This window comes from Gopherus evgoodei, chromosome 1 (assembly GCF_007399415.2).
Source record: "Gopherus evgoodei ecotype Sinaloan lineage chromosome 1, rGopEvg1_v1.p, whole genome shotgun sequence".
In the NCBI taxonomy this organism is placed as follows: domain Eukaryota; kingdom Metazoa; phylum Chordata; order Testudines; family Testudinidae; genus Gopherus; species Gopherus evgoodei.
Genome location: NC_044322.1, coordinates 348,038,582 through 348,065,963, shown reverse-complemented (window position 1 = coordinate 348,065,963; position 27,382 = coordinate 348,038,582). Strand labels below are relative to the sequence as shown.

Sequence of the window (27,382 nt, the reverse complement as noted above, 5' to 3'; positions counted from 1 at the left end):
ATATTTATTTTTTTGTTTCAATGTTTCAAGAGATTATAAGTAGTTTAGGCCTTAACATATTTTGTATTAAATTCAGGTTTCATTTTAAACAGTTTATTGAAAAGAGAAACTTCTTATAATTTAAATAACAAAATAAAAAGCCCTATGATGTTTAAAACATCAATTTTTTTTCATTCCTGAATCATTCCAGTATCTACATGGTATAAGTGAGGATCAAAGCACAAAAGATAGGTAATGTCACTCCTCATCGCCATCAGCACTTGGCTGGAACTATTAGAACTTGATGTACGGCAATAATTTAGCACTCTGCATGTAGCTTTTGGCAAAATACAGTGTGAATATATGTATCCGAATATACTCTGTGTTTTAAAAAACACTTATTTTGGAAAGCAACTAGTCTTGTGCAATGTTCATGCAGTGACTGCTACAATGCAACTTCCATGTACATGCATATTTGTATATATATATGCAATATACATGTATGCATTCCTATAACAGGGAATGCATTGCAGGAATGCTGTCATTCATCATTAGGGAACCTTCTCCCGTATGGTGACAGGATTTCAGGCATGACACTGGCTATAATAGACATTACCAATATCTGTAATTCAAACTCCACTGGTGCAAAAATATCTGTTGCTACTCAATCACTTTGACTCCATTACATTTGAGCTACAGATGCCTTTGGGGCTTTATAGTTGAATCTATGAAGGAATTTTCTGTTGATTACAAATCTTGACATATGTGCCAACAGTTGCTTATAAATTTATCACAAAATAATGCTTTTTACATAATGTCATCTGTTGGTACGCTTAGTGTTTTATTTAAAAAACCTAAATGAGTCTTCTTTCTTTAAAATGATTAATTTAAAAAAGATTCATTTATTTTAGAATATATATGTATGTGGGAGTGTTTATTTCCTCGTATTATTTGTGATATTTCTAGCAGATTTTTTCTACTGTTCATATTTCTCATCTTAAGCTAGTAGAAATGAAAGAGGAATTGCATCTAATGGTTAGAGCAGAGAGTGGGATGTGACCTGCTGTGTTTTTAGATCTGCCACTTCTTTTTTGTTTCACAATTTGTAAGCCCCTTCTAGTCGCCATGTTTCTGTTTACCCTTTTATAAAATGAGTAGATTAATACCTATCTAATATTTGGAGTATTGTGTGGTTCACTTCAGGTTTTTAAAAAGCCTTGGTGTTGCTGGATGAAATAAGCTAGAAATGCCAAGTATAATTTAAAATATTAGGCTCATGGTGTTATGCCCAGTCTTGACACTCAGAAATTTATTAAGATTATTATTTACTACAGAAGGATTTTCCCTCAGATGGAAGGATACACATAGATGGAGCTGAATTTATAATGTATGATCAGACAAATTTTCCATCCACACTGCAGCATTTTGCCTGCTAATCTTTCCAAATGCCACAAATAGGTTACTCTGCCTATCCAGTTGGGTGACAGTTTCAATCAGTGTAATGCAGTCATGCCTTTGCACATTGACTGTCACTGCAGACACGTGAGATTAATGTGTGTCCTTTCATAACCATCATCTAGAACTGGAAATTCCTAGTATACTTATCTCTTGCTCTCACGTCTCTCTCTTTCGCTTTCTGTGTGTGTGAGTAAGGGAATGTCTCAGGACTTTATCTTTAATGGAAATGTTACTGAATTAAATTAGCTGCTTAAATAAACATCAAATAAGTTCGCTTAGTGGAAGTGAGTTAATTTTTTCTGAATACTGGCTGAACAGAAAAGTGAGATTGTCTTGGTAATATTTATAATAACTATTCCATAGGAACAAATCATTTCTGTCTAAAGAGGTGACTAAACATTTTAGAGAGTCTGATACCTCCCGACACTGAGATATGTGAAAGCCACAGCTGGTGAGATCTTCTCTTCTTGTCAATCACCTTTGAACCTGGGGGGGTCCTAACTTTTCAGCGAGGGTCATGCATCAAAATACTGTCTTGGAAGTTGGATTGTGAACCCTTTGGGGAGGCGGGACAATCTTTTTTCCCCTGTGTTTGTACAGCACCTAGCGGAATGGAGTTCTGGTCTATGACCGAAACCCCAAAGTGCTACTACAATACAGAGAAATAATAATCATAATACATCTTCATAACACACTGACATGATTTCAGTGCATAGTTTCCCTCTCCAGGTTGCAGTGAGCACTGCTATTTAGAACCTGTGTGTGGAAATTGTATTACTCATTCGAGTATCTCTCCTTTGAACCTTAAAAATTAAGCCTGGATAAATATATGCTAGGTCAATGCAGCCCCTCTCCTTTGCCCAGTTAGCGTTCAGTGTATATTCTCAGTTGGTTTATGATGTCATTTTTAAACAACTCAAGTGATAGTGCACCCATAAAATGACTCGGGGCTTGTCTACATGAGGACAGTCTAGAAAGTGAAGATGAATCAACTCAAAGTGTAAAGTTAATGTGCAGAAACTAAAGAAAATCAAGCTCCCGTGTGGATATTCTAATTAAGGAATAAAGTGTCCTTGATGCACTGTAGCTTAATCCTCCTCCAACGTAAACTAATCCAAGTAGGATTAAACTACAGTGAACTAAGGCCATGTTAGCCCTGAATGAATGTTTCCTCAGGGGGATTTAACTTGTTTAATTTATGGATATTGACTTCACAACTGTATTTGATTTGTCTTAACTTTCCTCAGTGTCCCTGTGTAGAGAAGCCCTCAGTGAGCATCCATTTAGAAATGGCAGTGGTTCCGATTTTTACCTATCATAAAGAAAAGTTAGCAATGTCCAGGGTAGATCATGGGAGATTGAGTAGTGAAAATGTTCTCCATTAAATCAAAAGTTGCCTTCTCTGACCTTAGCTCAGTAGGAAGAAAAAAGTGTGAATTACTCTTTCAGCCTTCGTTAAAAACACAGGCGTAATTTGACTTCTGTGTTTGATGGGTCAGCTCTAGTCAGGCCAATGGAGCTGCATTGGGGGGGAGGGGCAAATTCTGCATATGCGCGAGGCTTACAGTTTATGGGAGGCAATGCCCTCTCCCCCCTCGCCCACACACAAGCTATGCCCGTGATTAAAAACATAACGCAGGTGCTGAAATAGACACTGAAACAGTTTGTCAGTTACATCCCATAAGGCTAAGATAAGGCAAGGACTTTGCATTTGTCTGAAAGATTACAAGGGAGGTGATAAGCATTAATATATCCAGTGAACTCATTTGATTCTTTGGAGCATGAAGCTGAGTGTTCTGTTCCCATTAATTACTTGTAAATTGTGTTTTGCAACCTTTTTTTTGCAGAAAGCCATGGTTTTCAAACTGGGATATGCGTACCCCTAAGGGTACTCGAGATCTCATCAGGGGTACACGTGAAAAATCCTGTAATGGCAGACAACGCATCATGTTATCCCTTACAGACTTTTTTTTTCTGATTTCATAGGTATATTATGATTATTTGAAAAGGGGTACGCAGCTTAAAAAGTGTGAAAACCACTGGCATAGAGCAATCCATCAGAGAGATGCTATGCAGTTTGGAGACCAACAACCATATTTTCAAAGGTGCCTCAGTCCAGTCTCAACTGGTTCCTGTGCAGGCTTGCTTATATAGGTTACCTGTGTGTACAGTTTTTGTGTTATAAAAATACACATGTGCATGACTAATTTAGGCCTGGTTGTAAATGGAGTTTGCATATGCACATTGTCATTTGCACATGCACAAGAGACGATGAAAAAAAATTATGGGTCCGATTGTTTTTGTGTGCATCATTTAATATAGGAAAAAATAAAAACTTGCCACATTTGAAATTTGGATATAAATAGAAGGGAGCTGGCTACTATAGAAAAGTAGATTCTATTTTGCATAGTTTGTTAACATATTTCTAAGCTAAGTTCTGGAGGTTTACATTTGATTGTGGTTGCGGATCGTGTAGTAAGTAGATAGAATGCAATTTAATATTGAGATATTTGATTGTACCTGCAGTGCCAACTGTTAGACAAATCCTGATTTGATTCTCATCCTAAATTAGAGGTAATTTTGATACTGGAAGATTTTCATCAAGTTGGTCTGAACATAATCACACTTCTGTGAGCCTACATTCATTTGACAAACCTTCATGATCTAATTGACTGAGCATAAAACTGGGAGCAAAAACCTATTGTTTTGACTCTGGCTATGCCACTGATTGGTGTGTGGGCTTGCGCAAAACATTTAGGTTAAGATCTTCAAATATGTCTTGGGGCATTAGGCATCCACATCTCATTGAAACTCATGGGATTTTTGCATTTAGGCTCCTTTGAAAAGCCCAGTCTTAAAACCTGGGTATCAATTTCCTCCACTTGTTAAATGATGATACCCACATCTTTCAAAAGCCAATCAAATCTTTGGGTGAAAGGTGCTATATAACTTCCAGCTGGTATTAGCAATTCAAAGTTTTATATGAAAAAGGTCCACAGTTATGCCCTCACTTGTGTGAAATCTATTATTTCTTTACATTTCAGCTGCTGTTGCCTGTGTGATTATTGGGGCTGCTCAGTGCTAGTTAGTGTGACCTGATGTCCCGATTTTATAGGGACAGTCCCAATATTTGGGGCTTTTTCTTAGAGAGGGTCCTATTAACCCCCACCCTCATCCCGATTTTTCACACTTGCTGTCTGGTCACCCTAGCTAGAGTATACCTAAGATGCCAGTACTGTGCCAGATGTACCATGAATCAGAGGCAAATACTGAAGTGCTTCAGCAGCTTGGTCTTGTAGGTACTAGCCCTAGTGGGCCCCATTAGCCACTCAGACACAGGGCTAAGTGAAAAGAGAATTTTACTAGGGCTGGCAGGAGAGGAAAAGGTTGCAAACACCCTAGGGGCAGAGGCTTAAACAGTTACAATTCAAAGTGAGCAATAGCATTTCGTGTTTGGTCCCCTGGGGCAGTCAGATTGAGAGACTTATAGACTCTAGGACTGGAGGGGACCTCGAGAGGTCATCGAGTCCAGTCCCCTGCCCTCATGTCGGGGTCCTCAGGCCTAGCGCCTGGGTTGCTCTCTTCAGTTCAGTCTCTATTCAAGCAAATAGGAGCAGGTTTCCAGGCCATGCTCAGTTAGTGTGTCTCCTTAGGGCTCCCCTGCACTGGTTGTCATAACATTTCTTCCCAGTTCTGGACTTTAGCGTCCAAAATATGGGTGTTAGCATGAAAACCTCCAAGCTTAGTTACCAGCTCGGACCTGGTAATTGCTTCCACCAGCCAGGAATTATACAGTGCCTAGCTCACTGTGGTCTCCCCAAAACCTTCCCTGGGGGACCCCCAGACTCAGATTCCTTGAGTCTCACAACAAAGGGGAATAAACCATTTCCCTTCCCCCTCCTCCCCTCCAGATGTTCCCTCCCTGGGTTCCTGGAGAGATATACAGAAGCAAGCTCCATGACTTTAAACAAAGGGATTTCACCCTCCCTGCTTCAAGTGCTTGAAACACAAGCACCGAGAGATCTAACCTCTCTCCCCCCTCACCCAGAGGGTATGCAAAGTCAGACTTAGTAAATCTAACACACAGAGATTTTTCCCCCTGACTTCTTCCTCCCACCAATCCTTGGTGAGCTGCAGACTCAATTCCCTGGAGTCCCCACTAAAGAAAAACTCCAACAGGTCTTAAAAAGAAAGCTTTATATAAAAAGAAAGAAAAAGGACATAAAATGATCTCTGTATTATGGTGACAATATACAGGGTCTATTGCTTAAAGGAAAAAAAATGAATAAACAGCCTTATCCAAAAAGAATACAATTTAAAACATTCCAGCAACTACACACATGTAAATACAAAAAATAACCAATATAAACCTATTGTCTTACTATCCTTGTACTTACGACTTGGAAACAGAAGATTAGAGAGCCTGGAGATAGAAAGATCACTCTCAGAGCCGAGAAGGTCACCGAACCAAGACAAAGAACTCACACCCAAAACTTCCCTCCACCCAGATTTGAAAAAGTCTTGTTTCCTGATTGGTCCTCTGGTCAGGTGTTTGGTTCCCTGTGTTAACCCTTTACAGGTAAAAGAACATTAACCCTTAGCTATCTGTTTATGACACTGGTCCCCTGCCCAGCTGCTGCAGCTCTACCATCCAGACCTGCGTTCAGCTGAAACATCCAGCAGTAACAGCCTGTTCCACACATGGTTTTGCAAGCAGTTCCTGGGATTTTTCCTCTCTGCATACAGCTTTACCGCAGCTCCAGGCTAGCTGTGGCCAGCCACTGATTCCTTAAAGGAGCCAAGCACTTCCTGGTTCAGAATCCTTCACCTTCCCTGGCCAGTGGGGAGGGCTGATGGGAAACATAGCCCTTGCTTAGCAGAACCATCACACTTGCATTGGGATTGGAGTTCAGTGGAAAGACATTCATCCACAGTAGGTGGATGGTGGTGGGTCCCATTAGGAGTCCAATGCAGAGATTTTACCCCTCTTATCAAAAGAGGCAAATTAGAGAAGACACTGGGCATATGATCCAGGGAAAAGATCTTTTGCTGTCATCACCAAGAGAGGCCTTCCCTAGCCCTGACCCCCAGTGATGGAGCGCCTGTGATTTTAGCCCCAAGGTGGTAATGTGGGCTGTGGGCTAAGTGCATAGGTCTCTCTTGAAAATGGAACAAAGGAACTTTTAAAAAAATACCCTTAATCTTTATAAAATAATTTGAGATCATAATATCTGTTCAATAGGAATCCATGATTTAAGATATTGCACAATATCCAGATATTTTTCTCTTGTATCTACTGGTTCAGGTCTTAATTCTTTTTCAGTTTAAGACATTTTCAATTCTGATAGACTGTGTTTGTCACTGTAAAGTGTTTAGCCACTTGGTTTATTAATTTTTTTAGTAGGGATAATTGATCTGGGATTTCCAGTTTGTGTAGACATCACTAATGGTACTCCTTATGTATTGCATTTTTCATTCAGAGAATATGGTATATAAATGTTATTATACTTCTTCTATATAATAGAGTCTAATTTTAGTAGGAAGTGTGAATTTTAAGGAAGGATTAAAGCCACAGAATCAAAATCCAGATGTGCAACACTTAAAAGTTGAGGTGTGCTTATATCCAAGGATTTGCTTCATACTGTTACAAAGATAAGGCCCAGTTACCAAAAATTCTGTTCTAGTTCAGTGCAGTTAATCTAGATTCCAACATCAACATTCCAGGTCCAACAAGAAATGTAGATAGTTTTGAAAAACTACAATATGTTAAAAGTGGCAAATTCAAAATCAATAAAAGGAAATGCTTTTTCACACAACATATGATTAGACTATGGAACTCATTGCCACAGGATGTTGATGAGGCCAAAATTGTAGCAAGAATTTAAAAAATGGACATTTAGATGGATAAATAGAATATTTAGAGTTGTTTTAGTTAACGATAAAAATATTGGAAGAGATACTAAACCTCATGCTTAGGGGTTAAACCAATCTCTAACTAGTCGGGAGTAGGAGGTTTATTGCACCTTCCTCTGAAGCCCATGGTGCTGGCTACTGTTGGAGACAAGATATTGGACTATGGTATGGTAATCCCTGTTTCTAAATGCTATACAAGCATTTGAAAACTCTGGAATAATGCCAACTTCTGCCCTGGCCTGTGCATGCAGAATTCCCATTCGATAGTAATTGTATTTAAAAAACTGTTTAGAATTGTGGAGAGAATTAAGGATTCTGAGATGCTGGGGCTCACTTTAAAGTTTGGGAAAAGTTCAAGGAGGGGCAAGAGATTTTTCTTTTAGCGAAACTGGTTTATGTATTGATTACCTGAGTGCTTATTCTGTTAACATCTGTTGCTAAGATACAAAATAAAAAGGACAGCTCTATAGCACTGTGAAAAGTGACTGTAAAAAAGGCTTTGTGAGTTCCATATTTGTTTCTCAATAACTGTCTTGTCAGATGGGCTTTTGTATGAATGTGTATCAGTTCACATGTAAAAGGTTGTTTTTTCTAACTGTCAGATCAGCCTGGTGTGATAGATATGGAGCTGCTCTGTAATAACTGATGGATACTCTGTGTTGCCCTGGTTATTGGGATATTTACTGTATGAATGTATGTCTGGAGAAGCTAGGCCTGGTTAGGTTCCATCACAGGATAGTAGCGCTTTAGGTAAGATAGATGTGAGTGTAGAGTATTGTTTAAAAATCCTTTTTTTCTTCAATGCTTTGTTCCTACTGCTAAAATAAACAGTATTTTAAACAGATTATCTGATCACTACATTCACCACTGATCACTGACTCTGGAAGGGAAGAACCACCGGGATGCAAACTCAGTTGGACCTGCAGGGTAACAACCATGGATACACATGATGTTGTAGCTAAAGGACCCCTGGACAAGAGTGGGAGAATTGTGGAATTCCATCCAAGAATAGGCAAAGGCATGAGGCCTGACACCTGAGGGGGTGCACTCTGAGATACCACAAAGGGAGCAGAGGTGAACCAACACATTACTGTTTTTAGAAGTTCTTACGTGTATTTCTATTTGATACTTGTTCAATGGCTTTTTGCCAAGAAGTTGAAAAAAACAATGCATGAATACAGCTCCAGTATACAATAAGCCTTGATTCAGTCCAATGCTGAGAACATCTGGAGGGCAGCCTTTTCGTCAGTTGTTTTCAGAGGAAGTGGATAGTAGTCAGGGCACCTCTGAAGAAGCTCAGCACACCTCTGGATCAGATCCTAATCAGTATCCTAAAAATCGGAATCACTTTTACTTGGGGAAAAAAAAGTAGGTGCACATGCAAAGTAAACTTACGATTTTAAGTGAGGTTGCTCACTGATGGAATTGCAGACTGTTGATGAGGTTATTCTTTGAAAGCATTGCAGAGTCTTGATGTAAAGCGTTCTTCACAAATCCAGAATATATTGATAGCAGTTGGAACCTGGGTATAATGAAATAAGAGCCTGTAAAAGACTTGCTGGCATGAATTAGTAATGTGAAAATGCAAGACTTGAGAAAGGATACTGTTAGTTATTTGGTATCCTAATAGGCAGACATTGTCTTCCACAGAGGAATTAAAACTTTCTGCTTAAACACTGAGTTCCATAGAATGCATACAATGATACTTTGAAACTTGTTCACTGAAGTTGTCTAAAGCTGTTGAAATTCATTACTATTTCTGTCCTCCTTTTAAATGGCATGAAATATCTTTTTACAGAAAAACCTTCCTCATGCTACTTTGTACCACAACTGTGGGACCATTGGTGGAACAATTAGAAAAAAAGCTAAAGACAATACATCTGTCTGCTATCAATCAATCAATCAATTCACATATTCTTCCCAATGTAGATGTGAGTTTGTAGCATTTGCTTCTTTTCTTTTTTCTTTTTATCCATATATCTTTTTTAAAAATTCTGTGAAATGGACTATAATGCTCCTGAACTTTGCCAAATTGAGCCCCCGTGGAAAAGAATGTTCTTTATAGCCAGAAAATTGGTACAGCATGGGCATCAGAGTGCAGTCTCCACTATTCTTCCTCACCAGTGTCCCTCCACACTGTTCTTGAGGAGCTGTGTTTAGAGATAAAAGGGTAGTTCATTGTCTGGCTCGATTCTCTGCTGGTGTAAATCTGTGTAACTCCAATTCAGAGGAGTCACATCTGTTCATGCCAGCTGGAGCTATGCATCAGCAAACATTGCCATTTTATATTTGTATATAAACTTTTCCACGGGGACTCATTAGTTAGTTTACTTAGTAAAGTGTTAAAAGATTTTATGTCATTAATTAGGAACTGTTTTTTCAAAGCAAGTCCAGGTAGAGCAGTGAGGAAAGCTTAAAGCTTCTTTATTTCTATGCTTATATAGACCCTGTAACTTTTCACCATTATTAGATTTCTGTTCTATGCAATTTGCAAACTGTGTTTAATGAGCTAGCTACAGTTCTAGCTTACCGGCCACCAGAAACTCCATATGCAGTAGTGCAGAGCATCCCAGATTAGTCTGAGAACTCGAATCAGCTGTTTATCTCACTCTTTCTCTACTAAGCATTGTTCAGCAGTGCAGCAGTAAATAGAAATATAAATGTTTTGAAATTTGCTTTTGTCCTCCTACAGGACAAAAAGTCAAAATACTGAGATTTTTCCATGGAACAGAATAATTTAGATTCAGAAATATCACTACTCTTTGTTTTGGTTATTAAAATGAATTGAAACATTTTTGTTTTGGGTCAGTTTGACATAAAACAATGCTTGCTTGAGCTGCTGTGGTAGCTAAAGGAATCTGATCCTATGGGCAGGGCTTCCTGGCCAGACTGCATCTTCTTTGATGCAATGTGATCATTTAACACCCAGGATGCGCTGTAATGGTTCAACCAGAAGGCAAACCGTGGTGCATCATGGGAGATATAGTGCATCCGGGAAGTCCAGCTACAGAGGAAAATGGGAGCATGGGACACCTGAATTACAACCCCTGGTGGTTTGCGGGGATACAGATTTCACGTGTAAGTGAAACAGTTAAGTTCAACTGAAAAACTGATGTATTTTGACTCAGGTTGACTCCACCAAAACCAAAATATTTCTTTTTGATTTTCCCTACAGAGAATGAAAGAAAAATTCAGCAAAGTCAAAATTATACAGTGGGAAATTTTGATTTTGCCAAAACTTCATTGTATGTAAAAATAAATAAATCAATAACATTTAAACAAAAAATTCCTAGCCAGCTCTAATATTAACTAATATACAGGTGAAGAGGTTTCTCCAGAGTATAACAGAATCTGTAAATCTGTTAGCAAATTATATATTAGACACAACTCTATGCTAGACATTAAGGTTGGGATCATTGACTCCTTCAGTTATTTTATGCCTTGAAGCATGAAATATAATTACCTTTAATTTAGCATTTGTATTTACAGGTTTTATTGGTTATGAAATTATACAGACCCTTTAAAATCCATACACTTTTTAAATTTGATCATGGCTCTTTTGATTTGATGATGACCTAAAAGGGAAAATTCTATAGATTTATTATAATCTATGAGATATATTCTCATTGTAATTTGGAGAAACTTCAGCTACAGTTAATGGATATACTCTGGATCAGGGGTCAGCAACCTTTCAGATGTGGTGTGTTGTCTTCATTTATTCACTCTGATTTAAGGTTTCACGTTCCGGTAATACATTTTAACGTTTTTAGAAGGTCTCTTTCTATATGTCTATAATAACTAAACTGTTGTATGTAAAGTAAATAAGGTTTTTAAAATACTTAAGAAGCTTAATTTAAAATTAGATTAAAATGCAGAGCCCCCCAGACAGGAGGCCAGGATCCAAGCAGTGTAAGTGCCACTAAAAATCAGCTCGTGTGCCGCCTTTGGCACGTGTGCCATAGGTTGCCTATCCCTGCCTGAATTTACACTGGTGTAACTGTGGTCAGAATGTGGCTCTGTGTATATGGATTGTTTGTTTATGGGATGCATAAAGCAATATCCCCATGATCATGGTTTGTCTTAGAGTTTCAAGCAAAGACAATGAGGAATAGCAGAATATGGCTGGTGTCCATTTTGCTAATAAACGCATTTAATTATTTGATATTTTTATGACAGCAGTTCACAAACATCCCCTGTCGTGGTATAACCCCCACTCTGAACCTTAGCGTCCAAAAAGATGGGGTACCAGCATGAATTCCTCTAAGCTTAATTACCAGCTTAGAACCTGTAGCGCTGTCACCAACCAGGAATTACAGTGCCTGGTACACTCTGGTCCCCCCAAAACCTGGCCCGGGACCCCCAAGACCCAGACCCTCTGGATCTTAACACAAGGAAAGTAAACCCTTTCCTTCACCGTTGCCTCTCCCAGACTTCCCCTCCCTGGGTTACCCTGGAAGACCACTGTGATTCAACCCCTTGAATCCTGAAACAGAGAGGAAATTGCACCTTCCCCCCTCCTTCTCTCTTCCCCTCCCAGATTCTTCCTGAGAGAAAGTAATCCTGGCACAGAGAGAAATCAGCCTCTCTCTCCCTCTTCCCTCCTTTCTCCCCACCAATTCCCTGGTGAATCCAGACCCAGTCCCCTGGGATCTCACCAGAATAAAAAAACAATTAGGTTCTTAAACAAGAAAAGCTTTTAATTAAAGAGAGAAAAACAGTAAAAATGATCTTGTAAATTTAAGATGGCATAGGTACAGGGTTTTTTAGCTATAGACACTGGGACCACTCTCCCAGCCTAAGTATACAAGTACAAATTAAAATCTTTTCAGCAAAATACCAATTTGAACTCCTTTCAGCTAAATGCACATTTGAACTCCTTCCAAACAAATACACACTTGCAAATAAAGAAAACAACCATAAACCTAACTCGCTTTATCTACCTAGTACTCACTATTCACAACTTAAAAGAGCGTGTATCGGAGAGATTGGAGAGAAACCTGGTTGCACGTCTGGTCCCTCTGAGCCCCCAGAGTGAACAACAACCAAAACTAACAGCACACACAAAAACTTCCCTTCCTCAAGATTTGAAAGTATCCTGTCCTCTGATTGGTCCTCGGGTCAGGTGACAGCCAGGCTCACTGTTCTTGTTAACCCTTTACAGTCAAAGAGATATAAAGTACTTCTGTGCTATTAACTCTTACTTATCTGTTTATGACATCCCCAATCAGGATTATGGCCCTGTCATGCTACATACTATATAAAAAAAGTAGACAGTGGAGCTGGGAGTGAATTTTTCATGAAAAATTCCGATCTGTTAAAACTGAAACTGTTCCAGAAACAGGTTCATATTTGAGTTTCCTGACTCAAAAAAAAATGACAAAACAGTTCTGAAATGGTTGAAATATTTTATTTAAATATTTCTCTAAAGAAAATGTCCAGTTTCTGGTTTGAATTGAATTTCTGTTTTGAAATTTTAGCTAATTAGACAGGAAAAAAAAATTGAAACATCTTAGAAATATTGAAATGAAACATTTTGATTGACCTAAAATGAAAACAAAAAGCTTTTGGTTTGCAACTATTTTTGAGATTTTAACTTTTGTCCTGTTTTGAGAAAAATTTCCCAGGACTGGAAAACCATTTCCTGCCTAGCTTTAATAAACAGAGATGCTGACCCAATGAGCCTATTGTCTATAAAGGTAAGAAATATAGAAAGGTAGGGAGTGGAAGTCAATGCATCACATACAATGTGTATATACATTTGTTATGTTTTATTTGTTTTGTAATCTGCAGAAAAATTATCGTGCCTGCTCCACCTCTGTGAAAGACATTTAATAGTGGTTTAGTTTAGTGAAGTCTCATAGAACTAAAGCTTCACTATTTTCAATTACTAGAATGCCATGCATTAAGTAGTACATCCTGAATTACACTATATCTAATAAAATTGAACTACAGTTTTCAAAATACACAAATAAAATATTTATCATGTATTATACTTTGTTCTTGTTGCCATTCATTTGGCGGAACCCTGCAACTACTTGCTAATATATATAGTGTTTGCTATAGTTCAGGGGTCGGCCATCTTTTAGAAGTGCTGTGCCGAGTCTTCATTTATTCCCTCTGATTTAAGATTTCACGTGTCAGTCATACATTTTAACGTTTTTAGAAGATCTCTTTCTATAGGTCTGTAATATATAACTAAACTATTGTTGTATGTAAAGTTAACAAGGTTTTTAAAATATTTAAAAGTTTCATTTAAAATTCAATTAAAATGCAGAGCCCCCCAGACCCGGCAGTGTGAGTACCACTGAAAATCAGCTCGCGTGCCGTCTTCAGCACCCGTGCTATAGGTTTCCTATCCCTGCTATAGTTAGTAAGTTCCATTGACACTTTTGCAGGATCTGGCCCTTGCACAAGTAATTTTCAAAATTCAAGTGAGACAACTATTGTCCCAGTTAATGGGGGAGAAGCGAGAAATAAAGATAAGCAGTTTTATTTTTTTCCAAACTTCCTTGAGTTGCTTTTTTCCCCAGATGGTTCGTAGTCTTCATATTGAAGGTCTGAATATTTCTCACACCAAGCTAGCAACCATTTGAAGTGTTCTGTTATTGAGTATCACCCTTAGGGGACTCAACAAATTGAATTGATTTTCACTGTTAACTCCTCTAACCATGTCGCAGTTATTGACCTTCCTGCAATTTAAATAATCTAAGGGATCATAAATTCTGCATAGGGATCAGCTTCATTACTTTATAGTATCGTCAATTAATCTTAATTGTATGTGGCCTGTTAGGATATGATAGAGGTCTCTAAAATCATGACTGGTGTGGAGAAAGTAAATAAGGAAATGTTACTGACTCTTTCTCATAACACAAGAACTGGGAGTCCCCAAATGAAATTAATAGCAGCAGATGTAAAACAAACAAAATGAAGTATTTCTTCACTTCACACAACACATAATCAGCCTGTGGAACTCTTTGCCAGGGGACGTTGTGAAGGATTCAAAAAAGAAGTAGATAGATTCATGGAGGATAAGGCCATCAATGGCTATTAGCCAAGATGGGCAAGGATGGTGTTCCAAGCCTCTGTTTGCCAGAGTCTGGGAGTAGGAGGCAGGGGATGAATCACTTGGTGATTGCCTGTTCTGTTCATTTTCTCTGGGACACCTGACATTGCCTGCTGCTGGAAAACAGGATACTGGGCTCAGTGGGTGTTTGGTATGACTCACTATGGTCATTTTTATGTTCTTATGACCTTTACCCATAAAGGACTCATTTCTACCTATGCCACTTGAAAGCTTAACTAGTTGCTTGTTAAAAAGGCAAATTCAAAGTTAAAGTCAACTACTAAACCAGATACTGCCTGCCTGCCTGCCTGCCTATCTGTCGTGCATGGAATGATAATCAATCAGGTAAGAAATGCTGGGGTAACTCATTCTTAGGGCAATGATTTTCATAGGAGTGAAAATGACAAAATTATAATGCATTCTTGTCACAGATTGTAATGAGAATAGAAAATAGCACAAATTTTATTAACTACAGTGACAATTGTAAGACCGTAATGAGAACAGAAGACAGCATAAATTCTGTGAGCTTTCTAAAATGCAATCTCGTTGTTATCCTCAGATGCCGTTTTCCAGGTTCTCTAGATTGGCATCATTTAACACAATACAGTGAATTTCCTGCAACTCCACTAAACCATCCCCTAGTGCCTCATTACACATATGCCCACATTTTAATAATATAATTTGACTTTTTTTTCACAAGAAGGCATATTTTTGAAAAATATTTTATACAGTCTATTGTAGAAAAATGCATTATATTATGACAAGGCACCCAAACTAATTATAGAGACTATATACCACGGGGTAGTCGATAGGCAGACCACGTTCCAAATCCAGACCACCAGATGCTTTTGAACATACCCAGAAATCTTTTTATTTACTTATTATGATCATGTTATTAATTTTTTTTTTATTATTTTCTCTGAAGTCTTGACCTTGACTATACCGTGACCAAAGAAATTTGACAAAAAATTAATTGACTAACCCTGAAAATGGAAGCACTCTGCAATATACTGCATTAGCTTGGGGACGGACAGGGTTCTGGATGACTGTAGCTGACATACTGAACTATTTGCACACTTCTGTGTAGCATTTAAAGATGACAAAGTAAGTCTCGATCTATAATAAATGTCTGATATTTAGTAGTGCTGGGAGTACTTTCAAGACCATCTATCAAGTCTCTGATGCAATTTTAATGTACCTAGGCTACGATACGAGGGTTTTTGGGGGGATTTTCCAGTAATTCTGAATATAAATTTGAGTTTATTTGCTGATGGATTAGAAGAAAGAAAACTGTACTAAATGTACATACTTTGGATGAAGTGGACTCACTGTTCTAACATAGTGATTAATACTGATTCACTTTCAGATGTAGATCTTAAATATTTCCTTTTAGATATCAATTCTCAGCCCCTTGTTTTGTCAGACATTCAGTTTTTGTAATATATTCACAATGGCATGCTTATCAAATCTGTCAAGCAAACATGCAACTTCTTACGGCTTTCATCGGGTTTCAAAGAAGAAGCTCTCAAAGCAAATTAGCTAGTCTTACAGATGTAGGACTTCTTAAGCTGTATTATTGCCATAGTTACTGCTGACATGTTATATAAAATAAATTGCTTATTGATGCTTAAGGCCTGGCAGAACAGCAGTATTGTTAAAAAACAAACTCTGTATTTCTCTCAGCATGCTCATCACTGATAGGCTGATTTTAAAAGGCTGCATTTTTTAGACTGGAGATCTGTCAGTTGAGTATTTTAGTGGTATGTTAACTTTTGCCATGATCAATTTTTAGGCAGTTTTATTTACTGTTATGCCCATTAGTGTTTGTCTTTGGGCACTGGAGGATTGCCCTCATTCTGGCAGGTCTTGGATTAATTATCTCACCCTGGATCTTACACGCGAAGACATTTCTACTCAAGTTGTGGTAAATTTGATATGTTGATTTTTCTACTAAGAATGCTGATATCCTGAATCAGCAAGTCCTGCTCTACTTTGTCTGTTAGAGCATTTCACTGGATTCAGTTGGCAAATCTGTTACCTAAAAGGGAAGTTCAGAACCAGTAGCAGCCAACAGTTAATGTCTCTATTTAGTAAAGCTTCAGCCACCATTACTTATGTCACAAAATATTTAATTTGTTTGGATTTGCTATCTTGATTGTAAATGTCTTTAATGAAATTGTCATCTTTAAACGGTTATTAAAACTGATAGCAATAGTGTAATGTTAAGATAAGTGCTGAGCAATGATTTGTTAAAATTACACTTCATAGTTATTTATAAACCTAAACAAAAGTACATGGACAGTACAAGATGCAGTGCATGATGCAGACTGATCAGGAATATACTCTGTGACATAGATACATCCGTTTATGGGCAATCTGCCATTCAGCTGTAATACCGAGTATTGCAGATGTGCATTTTTTTAAAAGTATGACTCAAACATTGTTAATAAGAGATACATACTGGAGTAGTGGATATCGTCTACATTATCTAGTTCATCTCATTAAGGAACCTTTACAGATTTACTTTAAAAGATTTTTAATAACAAAATGCTGAGTTCCTAAATCCACATAAAGTTTGAAACTTTATGGGTTGCAGATCTCAGACCTGGAGTCAGTTACTCTCTCTCGCTCATGCTCACACTCAAACATGCACAGTTTATGATATATGATCATATAATGTTAGGTGTACATGTGCATTTAGCATGAAGTCTTAATGATGATGAACCCACTGTTCCTGTAACACTATTTCACTTCAAATCAGTATTTCTGCAATGCATAGACTAACATGATTTGACAAAACTTTCCTCTTTTCCCCTGTCTTCTTTTACATAATTTAACTTATTTAAATGCCCTGGCCATGAATTAGCTTCTTTTGCTCTGTATTTATTATTGTTTTCAATGCCTTGAAATGGGCACGGAAAAAATGTAATAAAATGGGTTGCAGACAATAGAATATCAGGGTTGGAAGGGACCTCAGGAGGTCATCTAGTCCAACCCCCTGCTCAAAGCAGAACATCCCCAGACAGTTTTTTTTTTACCCCTGTTCTCTAAATGGCCCCCACAAGGCTTGAACTCACAACCCTGGGTTTAGCAGCCCAATGCCCAAACCCTAGGTGCACTTTAATTTGATAAATTACAATTGTGCATTCTCCTAAAATTCTATATGAATGTATAGCTCTTTATTCATTGTTAAACTACAACGTTTTAGTCAGGAATATACAAGGCTCACAGTACAAACAGTGTGTTCCCAGAAGAGTGTACTATCTAACAAGAGAGACGTAACATAGACAGGAAGCACTGGGAATACCGAGAGAGGCAGTTACTATGATTTTTATTTCATGTTTACATTTTTTTATTCTTCTGATTTTACTTAGGTGTCCTCGCCCGAACAACACATTTGTAAAGAGACTAGTGAAAGTAACAGTGCCTTTTGTGAATCCAGTTACTATTTTGGGCTACATTTTGACCTCAGGTATAGCTTTGAACAATGGGTGGTGCATAAGGTACCCCCAAAAAGCTTTATGAATGAGAGAAAGACCTCTGAATTACAATTCCCTCTCTGCTCCCCCATGTAGCAGTCTGCATGGTACTTGGAGGAAGGAGCACAGGTTGAAGGAGGGAAGAGTTTAGAGGAAGCACCAGTGGTTAGTCTACCTGCATGTGGCATGAATGCTAAGTGCAGTTGCAGCACCTCTGTAAATATCTCTTAATAAAGAGCCAGTTTTACAAGCATGGAGTCTTCTCATACTAGTACCCAGCATGCAATATATGAAACAGCCCATTATTCTGAAGGGAGGGGAAGATCATAGTAATTTGCTGTTGGCCATAACAGCACCAAAGTGTGACACACCCTGCACTGGCTTAGCTGTGCTGGCCAATAAATAGGGAAGGCAGATCCAGTGATTCCGTGCTCCTTCCTGCCAAATGCTCACTCTTCCTTGCCCACATGCTCTTGGGAGAAAGTAAGAGGGTATGTAGGCCCACTTATTTCTGTGCACCCCACCCACATACAGGCAATGGGATGGATGGAATTACCTGTTTCTCTATGTAAGCATGATTTGGGTACCTGAGTACTGGAAATATTGCTCTAAGTCCTCAATTTTGAGAGGTACGAAGCACTGATAACTTCCTACATGGAGGATTGTAGGCTCAAGCCCTTGAGTGATTATTTCTGACGTATTTCAATTGCATTTGAAGCAGAGGTGGTAAATTCATCCTGCAAATAATCTGAAACTCAAGTTCAGTAAAAATCCAGCCTGTGCCTCTTCAGTTGTCATTTTAGATATTGTTAGGGAATGACTGCAGCAGAGCACTATCCTTCAGTACAAGCTACTGTAACAGCAGTCTGCATCCAGATTCTTTCAAATCCAGATTCTTCTGGGGCATAATGCAAACTACTTTGTACAAACATTTACTTGTCTGCTATGGAAACTGCTTCCAATTCTGCCCTTGAACACAGATGTGAACTTTCCACTCCATTGCCTAGAGATGTGTTTTCCAAGACAGCCCATAAATGGTTCATTTATAGGCACATGTATATTATCTTAGTATTGAAAGTTTGGGGATTGATTATACAGATGTTAGTGTGGATATGATGATTTTTGTTATGTTTTGGAATTAATTTTTAATTCTCCTTTCCTCCTATCTGCAATTATGATCATCATAGTATTCTGTTTTGAAGTATCTATGTCTGCTACTCTAAAAAAAAAAAAAAAAGTCATTTACCAAGGCATCTGCAGTCTGTGGTTACTGATGAAGCATTTTTAGCAGCTGTTGGTTGATATATTTATTGAATTCTTACCAAGTCGATGCTTATTTCAGAATCAAATAATTATCATAAAGACAAAAATACTTTATTTTTATTTTAAATTGCCTATGGAGGTGAATTTGAACGTTTACTATTTGTATTATGATAGCACGTAGAGATCCCAGCTGGTATCATTCCCGGAATATACCAACCATTAAGACTTTCCAATCTAAATAAAGTATTCTTATCCCTATTTCACAGATGGGGATCTGAGACAGAGAATACTCAAGGTGACACAGAAAATCTGAGGCAGAACTAGGAATTGAACCCATTTTCTGGTGTCTCATTCAGTGCTTTAGCTACAAAGCCAGCCTTCTTTCGATTTACTTGTATTAACTTGATTTACTTCTGTATATCTTTTTAATCATTTCCCCTTGATTCTCAGTAATTAACGAAAATGAGGGCAGGGAGGAGAGAGAGCTCAGTGGTTTGAGCTTTGGCCTGCTAAACTCAGGGCTGAGTTCAATCTTTGAGGGGGGTATTTAGGGATCTGGGGCAAAAATCTGTCTGGGGATTGCTCCTGCTTTGAGCAGAGGGTTTGACTAGATGACCTCCAGAGGTCCTTTCCAATCCTGATATTCTATGATTCCATGAAGAGTTGAAGAAGTCGTGTTAGGTTATGTAGTCCATTCTTCAGCTTTGTAGAAATGTTCACCATTTTATTATTTTTTAGTGTTCTGTCCAGTTCTATTGTAAATAACTAAGAAGAAATTAACACAATTTGAATTGAGAAAATGGTGGTGTGGGCCTTTAAAATCGAAGATCAGAAGACATACCATAAAAATAATGTTACAGAGGATTTCATTTTGGAAAGATGATGGGGTGTGTGGGCATAGTCCAGTATATGTGGCAAGACATAAGGGAGCAGAACCTCAGCTAATGTTAATCAGTTTAGCTCCATTGACTTCACTAGAGTTAAGCTGATTTATATCAGCTGAGGATCTACCCCAAAAATACAGTCTGGTGCCCACAATTAAAACGGGTGTTGGCAATTCAAAAAGGTTCAGATAAGAGCTACAAGAATGATTTGTGATTTGGAACTTGTCTTACAGTCAGAGACTAAAGGAGTTCCCTCTGCATGGTTTAGCAAAGAAAGTTAAGTGGTAACTTAATAAAAGTCTCTAAGTAGCCACATAAAAGGAAGATTTCTGATAGTTGGCAGCTCTTTAACCTAGCAGAGAAAGGCATAACAAGATCCAATGGATTGGAACTAAAGCTAGACAAATTCAGACTAGAAATATGGTGCAGTAGTTTTACAGTGGCAATAATTAACAATTGGAGCAACTGACCTCAAGATGTGATGGATTCCTGTTCACTTGCGATGTTTGTATAAAATTGTATGTCTCTTGAAAAGATCTGGGCTAACTCAGCCAAAAGTTATGGGTTGGATGCAGGAACCTGTTGGTGAAATTCTGTGGCCTGTGTTATGCAGGATGTCAAACTAAATTATCATAATTATCCTTTCTGCCCTTAACATTCTTAATCCATGAAGGGTTTTTGTTTTTCTTTTACTGCTAAATTCTTCATGAGAAAATATTATATATGAGTAATTGGTTGAAGATATGGGCAGAATAAATCTGTCTGGTGATGATTAACAAGAAATTTGGAACTATAAGAAAATTTCAAAATAATTTTGCAATAATCAATGAGGGTGAGCTAACATAGCATTTGACTGGTAAGGCTCTTCTGTTGATTGAGGTCAAGGGGGATTAGAACCACTGGGACCACTGAGCCCTCTGTCCCACCAATCTGGGTTGTCTCTTGCACTGTGAAGCTATGTCAAGCTACAAACCTCTGCCAAATACTACTTACACAGACATCTACAGGAAGGGACACGCCCAACTATATGAATTACCTCCCAGTCACTCATGAACCAACGATAGAGAGACTTCAGCCAATTCCCCCCAGCTGCCCAGTCTTGCACCCTAGGACTATACCATCTTACACTGCTCAAGGCTCCGTTGGACAATGGAAGTTCATTAAGTAGTTTGCCACTCCCTCAGCATGGAGTGGACACACACTAGTTTTTGGAAACTGAGCTGTGATTTCCCAAAAACTTCAACCAAAACACACTGTTTTAGATAAAATATCTGTCTTTCTGTAGACAGATGTTAAGTGATTATAAGTGGTAGGCATAAAAGTCACAGATATTTACCTTAAGAAAATAAAAGGTAAACACGCTTTCTAAATTCTAAACTTTTGGTCTAAGTGAGAGTTAAAACATACAGCTTTTCTCACTCTGACAGATGGTACAAGCAGATTACAGTTTCTCAATACACAAGCTGGGACTACCTTCCAGCCTGGGATCACCCTTCCCCACTTCAAAGTCTTTATCTGCCAGACGTTCCTCTAGGTGTTGAGATGGAGGAGAGGGAGAGAGAGAGGCTAAGTGATGATGTCACTGTCTCCTTTTATACTTTTTTCCAGCTTGCTAGAAAGATCCTTACTGTGTTGTGGGGATCAGGCAGTCCCTGTTGGTCAAGCAGTCTCCATTGCATATGTGTGCTCTCTGAGAATGGCCATTGGGAGAGTGGATTCTATTTAATGGACCATCAGCACATGTCTGGCTCGTCCTTCATTGTAATTGAAATGTTGGCTGTGGGCATCTCCCAACCTCACAACGTATTTCAGTAACACACATACATAGCAATGCTTCATAGCTTCACATCTAATGAAAACACATACAGTCAACAGGTTAAAATACCTGACAAGGTATAGCTTGTATAAAACATATCATAATAGTATCGCAGTAGTGAATATAGGGCAGGGATCAGCAACCTTTGGCACATGGCCCTCCAGGGTAAGCACCCCTCATGGGCTGGGCCGGTTTGTTTACCTACTGTGTCCATAGGTTCGACCAATCGCAGCTCCCACTGGCCACGGTTCGCTGTTCCAGGCCAATGGGGGCTGCGGGAAGCGGCAGCCAGCACATCCCTCAGCCTGCGCTGCTTCCTGCAGCCCCCATTGGCCTCGCATGACAAACCACGGCCAGTGGGAGCTGCAATCGGCTGAACCCGGGGATGCGGCAGGTAAACAAACTGGCCTGGCGCGCCGGGGGCTTACCCTGGAGGGCCGTGGGCCAAAGGTTGCCGATCCCTGATGTAGGGATTCCAAGGTGCTTACTTTGAGGTACAGAGTGTCACAGAAGTGTTGTAGGAAAATGAGAAGAGACTGATTATTTCTAGGGGATTATCATTTTCTACCTTTGAAAATAGGAAGATAATATTTGGTAAAGTCCACATTGTACAGGTGCTCTGATTCATGTAGGAGGGTGATTTTTATAAAAACTAAAAATACTTTTAAAAAATTAATATGATCTAAAAGTAAGATTTGGCCAGAATATTAGACATGCACAAATTCCAAGAAGTTGGGAGTGATTTGGCTGAGAAGGAAGTATTTAAAAGGGCTTTTTGTTAAAAAGATGAAATGCTCAGAAATAAATATTTGAGCATAGATCACAGCTTGTATTATTTAATACTTTTTAAATGGCTGCCCTCAAAAGAAGTGTGATCAGCATCTTGGATTCTCTGTGTGGTAGGATTTTATGGGTTGTTCCTGACTATGCAAAGTCTGACACATATCTGCATGGAGTAGACTCATAGACTGTAAGGCCAGAAGGGACCACCATCTAGTCTAACCTCCTGCACATTGCAGGCCACAGAACCTCACCCACCCACTCCTGTAATAGACCCATAACCTCTGGCTGAACTACTGAAATCCTCAAATCATTATTTAAAGACTTCAAGTTACACTTAATCCACAATTTACATTAGTTAAACCTGCAAGTGACCCATGCCCCATGCTGCAGAGGAAGGCAAACAAAAAAAACAAACCAGGATCTCTGTCAATCTGACCTCAGGGAAAATTCCTTCCAAATATGGCGATCAGTTAGACACTGAGCATGTGGCAAGACCCACCAGACCAACACCTAGCAAAGAATTCTGTGTAGTAACTTAAGAGCCCCCCCCCCAATCTATTGTCCCATCTCCAGCTGTTGGGGATTTTTGCTACTAGCAGTCGCTGATGGGCCACATGCCACTGTATGCAGTCCCATTGTACCATCGTACTAAGTGGAATCTCCTTCTTTAGAGGTTTTAAAGGTCAGGCTTGACAAAGCCCTGGCTGGGATGATTTAGTTGGGGATTGGTCCTGCTTTGAGCAGGGAGTTGTACTAGATGACCTCCTGAGGTCCCTTCCAATCCTGATGTTCTATGATTCTGTAATTTTCTCCATACACTTATCAAGTGCCATCTTGAAGGCAGTTAGGTTATTTTGCCCCCACTAATCAATTTGGAAGGCTGTTCCAGAACTTCATTCCTTTGATTGTTAGAAACCTTTACCTAATTACGAGCCTACACTTGTTCATGGTCACTTGATATCCGTTTGTTCTTGTGTTAACATTGGCACTTAACTTAAATAAATCCTCTCCCTACCTGTTATTTATTCCTCTGATGTATTTATAGAGAGAAATCGTATCTTCCTCAGCCTTCATTTGCTTAGGCTAAACAAGCTCTTTGAGTCTTTCCATTTCTTTGATCATCCTTGTAACCCTTCTCTGCAACTATTCCAGTTTGAGTTCATCTTTCTTAAACATGAAAGAACAGAATTGCACATAGTATTCCAGATGAGGTCTTACCAGTGACTTGTAAACTGGTATTAACACTTCCCTATCTCTACTGAAGATATCTCACCTGATGCATCCTAGGATTGCATTAGCCTTTTTCACAGCCACAATACACTGGCATCTCATAGTCATTTTGTGATCAACCAGTACACTGGGTCTTTCTCTTCCCATGTCACTTCCAGCTGATAAGTCCCTAGCTTATAGCAAAAATTCTTGTTGTTAGTCTCTAAGTGCATGACTTTGCACTATTAAATTTAATCCCATTTGCATTACTTCAGTTTTCAAGACTGTCCAGATCTTCCTGTATGATATTCCGGTCCTCCTCCGTATTGGCAGTACCTCCCAACTTTTTTTGGTTTCGTCATTAATAAAGACCAATCCCTGAGGAACTCCAGTAGTAACCTCCCTCCATCTTTCAGTATGACCCGTTGTAGTCTCCCCTTTAACCAGTTCCTTATCCACCTTTCAGTTCTCATATTAATCCCCATCTTTTCCAATTTTACTAACAACTGCCCATATGGAATTGTATCAAATGCCTTACTGAAATCCAGGTGTATTTGATCTACTGCATTTCCTTTGTATAAAAAATTCAGTTATTTTCTCAGAGAAGTAGATCAGATTGGTCTGGCACGATCAGGAGCAGTGCCAGCTTTTTTGATGCCCTAGGCAGCGGAAGGTCTCGCCCCCGAAATACTGCTAACAACCAAGGCGGCCAAAGATCTGGCCACCACGGTCACTGCCCTCCAAGTGTTAGCACCCTAAGCGACCGCCTAGGTCGCCTAATGGGTTGCGCCGGCCCTGGGCACGATCTCGCTTTTGTAAAACCATGTTGTATTATATCCCAGTTACCATTTACCTCTATATCCTTAACTACATTCTCTTTCAAAATTTGTTCTAAAATGCTACATACAGTTGAGATCAAACTAATGGGACTGTAGTTTCCCAGATCACACACATTCCCTTTTTTAAAAAATAGATACTAAATTAGCAATTCTCCAGTCATAGGGTACGACCCCAAAGTTTACAGATTCATTAATAATCCGTGCTACTGGGCTTGCAATTACATGTGCCAGTTTCTTTAATATTCTTGGATGGAGATTATCTGGGACCCCTGATTTAGTCCCATTAAGCTGATTAAGTTTGATTTCCACCTCAGATGCTGTAATTCCTACTTTCATATCCTCATTTCCATTAGCCACCCTGTCACTGCCCCAAGCTCCTCATTACCCTTATGAAAAATTGAGGCAAAATCATATTTTACTTATTTACTTTATTAATTTTATATAGCAGCAGCCAGAACATCAGGAAATGGTTATATTTGGTCCTTTTATTATAGTTCTAAATTCTAGTTAATATTTTTGGACCTGATTCTTCTTTACTACAACTGTTTCACACTGGTGTAATGTTGCTGATTTCTGTGGAACTCCTGCTGACTTATACTGAGAGGAGGCTCAAGTACATTGACTTCAGTAGAATTAGTCCTAATTTACACTACTATAAGTGAGGTCTGGATCAGGCCCTTCATTTATAGATTTGACCTTAATATTCCTAGTTGAAGGTATATTTGTTTCTTGTGCATCTCTCTGAGTCTAGGCAATTACTTCAGCGTGTGCATGGTTATACTCATGATACCTGCTGAAAATCAACTCATAGTTTATTGCATATGATTGTCAGACTCTATAAGATTTATTTTCACATTAGAGATCAAGAAAACATCTTCATTTAGCCAAGCTGTACCATTACAGTATGGTCTGCCTTTGAACAGATTACAAGCACATTTCAACAAGAGAAATTGGAAAGGCATTTCAATGATTGCTGCCTTGAAATTTTCACAAGGAAAAGTTTCATTTTCATCTATTTGTGTAAATGATTCAGTCATATAAATTGCTAAATTATAGCAGCATTCAGTAATGTCATCTTAGTTTGTTCCTGTCACAGGAACACTGAGATAAAAATGCAGCTGTAGGACCAGATTCTGGTTCTGGATTCATATTAGCAGCTCCCATTGATTTAATTTGAGAAAAAGATGGACACTGCTGTGTAAAGCACATGTATTCATTATAAATGTGTCTCCAACAATTAACTAACACATTTATGTTGACCCACTAAGTCTTTGCACAATGTGCAGCAAGATGCCTAGTGCTTAGCTCTGACTCTGGGCCTACATTTCTCAAAAACAGCCATTTTTTGGGTGAGGCTAGCCCTGAGCTGAGAGTGGGTGGCAGCCATTATTCTACCCTTGTCAACTCAACCATTGCTTCCTTCCCTCATCCCGTTTAAGGCCCAAAAGCTGTAGCCAAAAGAAGTGAACACACTGCTTTCTCACTGCAGCAGCTGAGGGAAGGAAGGCGTCATCCAGAAATACTGGAGGGGAGGCAGGAAAGTGTATTGTGTGTAAAGTCTGGCTTACTCCAGCCTGGAGTAACAGCACTGCATTTATTTACTTTATTAATTGTATAACCTGTCTATTGCCATGGCAGTTGCAAGCACATCAGGAAGTGGCAACTCTTATCATAGTTCTAATTAATGAGTAACATTTTCCAGAGCTCATAAGTGACTTTTCTACATTTTCACCTAGTTACTAGATAATGAGGTATGTCTGCTGGGGATAAAACTATCCTTTACACTACTAATCACTGCTCCCATCTCTTTCCATATAAAAATGTATCTCCTGGGAAAGGATTCGGATACCAATCATATGAAACAAAGAACAAAAATGAAATACAAAATAATACTAAGTGGCTGACATGTAGTTTGTAACCCAAATGACAAAATGAGATCATCTACAGTGACCCTGATTAGCATGAGTCCCAAATTAAAGAACTTGAATTGGGAAACTGAAGTCAGTGGATGATCTCCATGCTTCTGAAAATTTGATCACTTATTTAGGTGTCAAACTATGGGCTTAAGACTTAACTTCAGACCCTCATTTTTAAAAATCTTGTCTTTGATCTTCAGTCCATGATACCTGTAGACACCATGAACAGGATGCACAACTCATCTTGCACTATTTTTGGGTGAAAAGAGCTCCCTCTCTTCTTCCAAGAGCAGATACAGAGTCTTAAAGTGAATGGGAAAAGTAGGGCGGGGAGTGAAATGTCGTCTGGTTCTCTCCCGGTAAAGTTGGGACTCCGCATCATTCCCAGTGCAGGGTCATTCTTTAAAAACTCAGTTGCTTGTGCTGCAGAACAAATACATTATTTGATAGATATTTCAATCCTCCACTACAGCAACTCATTTTGGGTTTTGGTTTGGCACCCTCACTCACATGAAGTAGTATCTTACTGCCCAAGTAAGGCCCAGTGAATTCAGAAGGATTATTCATGCAGTAAGGTACCACTCATGAGTAAGTGCCACAAAAATGGGCCCTTAAGCAGTTTTAGCATTAGTTCTAATTTATGCAAAACATATGATTGAAATTTACTATATAGGTCAATTTGAGGATAATCATCCTAGTTGGAATGTTTCCTTGGTACAAAAACAGTGACTTTCTGGAATGGTGATATGTAGTAGTGATCTCTGTAATTTGAGTAAGGAT

At 38.8% G+C, this 27,382-nt stretch overlaps 1 protein-coding gene and 1 long non-coding RNA gene across 8 annotated transcripts in view; one reads left to right on the top strand and one right to left on the bottom strand.

Annotated features, from left to right (window-relative positions):
* PCLO (piccolo presynaptic cytomatrix protein) overlaps positions 1–27,382 on the top strand; it is a 540,429-nt gene that overhangs the window by 213,382 nt on the left and 299,665 nt on the right. The window lies entirely within an intron of this gene.
* LOC115650857 overlaps positions 8,752–27,382 on the bottom strand; it is a 33,717-nt gene continuing 15,086 nt past the window's right edge. The window contains exon 3 of the long non-coding RNA XR_004000240.1: positions 8,752–8,872. This is a non-coding gene — a long non-coding RNA (uncharacterized LOC115650857). The remainder of the gene's footprint in view (positions 8,873–27,382) is intronic.